Below are 4,400 nucleotides of genomic sequence, written 5' to 3' on the forward strand. Positions count from 1 at the left end.
CAGACATCCGTTGACAATAATTTTTCAGAGACAAGAACTAATAAGGTTAGCTTGTCCAACACTAATGAGATAGAAACAACACCTCAGCTGACAATATTGCTCGATTTCCTACGACTCAAACCTATATCTTGAATCGTCACAAGAAAAAAAACTGTAAAATGCTACATATATGGGATTCTTTTGCTCCTTTTCACAACTACTAGTAACTAACAATGTTGGCAGTTGGCGGGGCAAATTATTTGTTTCACTGGCCGTTTGAGGATTTTGGTGCACTTTCCATCCAAAGATTCAAGACCTTTTAAGCTTGCAAAGCTGTGTGCTCTGTCTGGAGCTACAAGAACAATGGATGAATGGAAGGAACAGACCTGCAAAGTAGTATTCTGAATAAAGTAGTTGGAAGGTGTACATGACAGGAGGTAGCTGTCGTTCCTGTGACACTGGCAGCCACAAACTCTTCCCAAGGCTATCCTTTTGGATGATACTTCCCAGTCCTGAGAAAGAGACTTTGTGGGAGAGTAAGCTGAGAGAGTTTCAGAAAGGTATGCAGGTATTTTTTATTGTGAAGTACCCAGAGTTGTTCGGTAGCCACACACACAAACACATACATATCTATCATTTCTCATTTTGTCCCCATCAGGTTCTTCTAAACCTAACACCACCCCAGCCTTTATCTATATCTATACCAATATAAAAAGACCCAAAGGGGCAGATTCAATTAATCTCGGCCACCCAATCTGTCAACCCAACGACTTAGACTGCTTCAATGTCGAGCGCTCAACACGTTTAGCGTGTAGTTAATTTCATGCCAAATATAGTCCTAATCACATAATAACACGCAAATAATATCCTACTTAATATTCGCATGCACTTAACATACTTCCAAATTAACGTGCATTGCACGTACACATTGACTAGTTTAATTAAACAACAAAAGATAAACCCTCCTGGATGTTCTATCATCTACCTCTAGACAGACCTGTAATGTTGTTTGCCACTAACGGAGGTACTTCATCAAGAACCTGATCGACATCTGTAATGCTGAGATATCCAGGAGAGAACTTAGGCAAGGGTAAATCTCCATCGAGGTACCGCATTATGTTGGGCCTCGCCACAGGTAAAGGGTGCAAGCACAACAACCCAAGCTTGAGCACCAGATCCGCCTCATTAGCAGCATACTCGTCCAGTCTTGGGTCAATGGTGTCGACGATCGATTAGGAGCCGCTCGCCCATGTGTCGCACACCCACTGGACAAGCACCAGCAGCTCGCCGCGGGCGTTGAACCCCACCGGGCGCCTACCACAAGCCACCTCTAGGACAAAGGCACCAAATGCGAACACGTCGGTCGCCTTGGTGGCCTTGCCAAACCTTGTCAGCTCAGGGGCGAGGTAGCCCCTCGTGCCGGCCACATGGGTGGTGTGCGGCTGTGCGCATTGGCACCATGGTCGTGCAGCCTCGCAAGGTCAAAGTCGCTGAGCCGGCCGTTCATCTCTCCGTCAAGTAGGACGTTGCAGGCCTTGATGCCGGTGTATGATGACCTCCTCCCCGTCCTCGTGGAGGTAGAGAAGCCCAGATGCGACGCCTTTGATGATATGAAGCCTCTGAGTCCAGGAGAGCATCGTGTGCCTGGTCTGGGTGTGGAGGTATCGGTCGAGGCCGCCATTGGGCATGTACTCGTAGATCATGAGAAGCTTATCTTTGTGCCGGCAATAGCCGATCAAGTGGCGAGGTTTCGGTGTCGCAGACGGCCAAGGATGATGATCTCGGCTGTGAACTAGGTCAGCCCCTGCCTTGACTTTGAGGAGATTTGCTTCACCGCCATCCGCACGTTGGATTCAGTGAGGACTCCTCCGTAGACCTTGCCAAAGACACCTTTCCCAAGGAGTTGATTGTCGTGGAAGCCATTGGTTGCTCGATGGACGTCCTTGAACGCGAAGCGGCGAGGACCGAGCTGAGCCCCCCAGTCTTCGTTCCTGTGTGAGTTCCTGATATTGCACCACCGTCGAAGGAAGACAAGCTGTTATACCTGCAAGTATGCCAGCAAAGATAATGCTGCAGGCAGCAACATCATTGTGGAAAGGGACAACCAAGAGCTCAACCTAGCATGGGTGCTTTGCTAGATGATTTCTTTCTCTATCCCTTTGGTTGTGTACTTGTGTTGATGTGGTGGGAGAAGCAAGGCAAGTATTATTCTACTCAGTGGCCATGAACTGCCAACTGGAGTCAACGGTGAAGTCATCAGCACTTCTTCAGTACATGTCGATGTCAGTTTCGAGACTATATAGAGTAGAGAGAAGACGGGGAGCAACTAATTTGAGGTACCCTTCCCTAAATAAAATTAAAAAATTAGAGGATATCTTATAGGTGGGTTTTCTGGTCACTTCGAGGGAGCGCGGGAGTCTTTCAGTGCCGCCACATGCATCATGTGTTGGGTACATCTCGAGTAAAAAGCTAGATGTTCGCGAGAATGGAAGGAGCACGCGCACACAAGAACAACCGCGACCATGGCGTTAGTCTTGTTGCTGTGAAGTGAACTGGCATTTGCTGAAGGGCATGAGGACACCACACTTCTTTTTTTGCAGCTTACCTGGCTGGGCTTGCCAGGCCAGATATCTCGCAGCAGCATGTTGCTGCCTCATTGTAGGGGGGTGCGTAGACAGATGGGAGGATCTTGCGGAGGATGGCAATGGCGGGCTGACAATGGTGGGGCGACTATGACGCACCACAACACAGAGAGCAGTGAATGATCATTGACCAGAAACAAGACCCAAGGCTGCCGAGGAGGCAGCGCGGGGGAGGGGGACTGAGACTGGGAGGGAAGTATAGGCAAAGTCTTAGTCGCCAAAGCATGCGCATGGCGGGATGCTTGCAACCCTTTGTGTAGTATCCTGCAATGCTAGTTATCTTCATTCGCGTGGCCAGCTCTTCTCCTATTAGTTTCCTGCTATATTTCGTCTCAAGGCAACAACAGCAACACCACAGAGAGCATGGGTGATCATGATTACAGTAGATCGACCGCAATGACATGCATATGAAACCACAGCCGAGAAGGACACTCAAAGCACACAAGTTTTGGTCATCCTTGGAGCTGAAACTGAAATGACTTAAGAAAAGCAGCTAAGCACCGGCACATACAAAAAGCAGAGACGGGGAAATCCTACTTGAAACAATACTAGGGGTGTTCAAACGAATGAAACCTGGCTAGATTAAAGAACACACTCATGAACTTTTAAAGATAACGTATAAACATTGTTGATCCCCACAAGTGTAATGCGGCAAACTCCATTAGAACATAAGACATCTTCCCTTCACCTAATGAAAACAAAATCATCATTATGTTAGAAACCTCATATATAATGATAGATCCTAATAGTAGCCCTATGTATGTATGAACAAACCGTTTGTACAAAATCATAATTAGCCCCGGAATATCATATGCCTGGCTATATCTCCTGGCAATACGAGTGACAACAAAATATTTGACACTTCAATTTGTGGATTGTGCGGGAGTTGAATGCCATGACCGATGTCATATAATGGTAAAACAGTATAACATCTTAGCTTCAGCACACTGATATTGAAACAGCCAACATGCTAATAAGATAAACACCAACACCATATTCAAAATTTGGATCATCTGGATAACATTCATGATTAATAAAAGGAAAGCCATTTGCCTTGGCATCACCATCATTTCAACTGGTGTTCTTACTCACAGAAATCAGCTTACTCACAAGAGTGAACCATGTAGCTGAATTGACAGTAGTTTTCAGTTCACACTACCCATGTTGGCTGCCGGATATTTACCACTGACAAATCTAGATGCTATTCTTACCTACTGAAGCATTTCACGACGTTAGAAAGTCCAACCATCCCAAGTTCCTAACGAACAGGGCAGCCCTTCAGTCCACCACATCCAGCAGTAGGGGCTACATCAACAAGTGTAAAATGTCAATTCACAAGAGTGCTGCTTAGAGGACAAGCGAAAATGATAAGGCAACACTAAGTCGGTTAGCTAGTTGAACAAAGACACATCACTTGAACAAAATAACTCATTTCTATCACTAAACTTCAATAGATGTTTACCTCAGTCTTGATACTAGCAATTGATTAACAAAAACATACTTGTTGTACAATGTAAGGAATGCTCATGAAAGCAGTATATTTGCTTATAGTTTATCTCATAATGAATAACCGAACTGATAAAAAGTAGAACAAAAGATTACATGCCAAGAATTTCCTCATGTTAATTCATTCCTTGGAAAGTCAAGCAGGCGAAGTAAAACAAGGCAGAACTAATAAATCTTATTTAGAACAATAAGATTAGGTATTTAGTTTAAAATAAGTGGGTCATGACAGACAAGAAGTTCAATTTAGTTTTGTGCTCCACCAATATACTAGTC

General features: G+C 45.1%; 1 pseudogene; it reads right to left on the reverse strand.

Annotated features, from left to right (window-relative positions):
* Positions 1-956: 956 nt before the first annotated feature.
* LOC123176581 (L-type lectin-domain containing receptor kinase SIT2-like) lies at positions 957-2,709 on the reverse strand (annotated as a pseudogene).
* Positions 2,710-4,400: the final 1,691 nt, after the last annotated feature.

Source organism: Triticum aestivum, unplaced genomic scaffold, assembly GCF_018294505.1.
Source record: "Triticum aestivum cultivar Chinese Spring unplaced genomic scaffold, IWGSC CS RefSeq v2.1 scaffold260207, whole genome shotgun sequence".
Taxonomy (NCBI): domain Eukaryota; kingdom Viridiplantae; phylum Streptophyta; class Magnoliopsida; order Poales; family Poaceae; genus Triticum; species Triticum aestivum.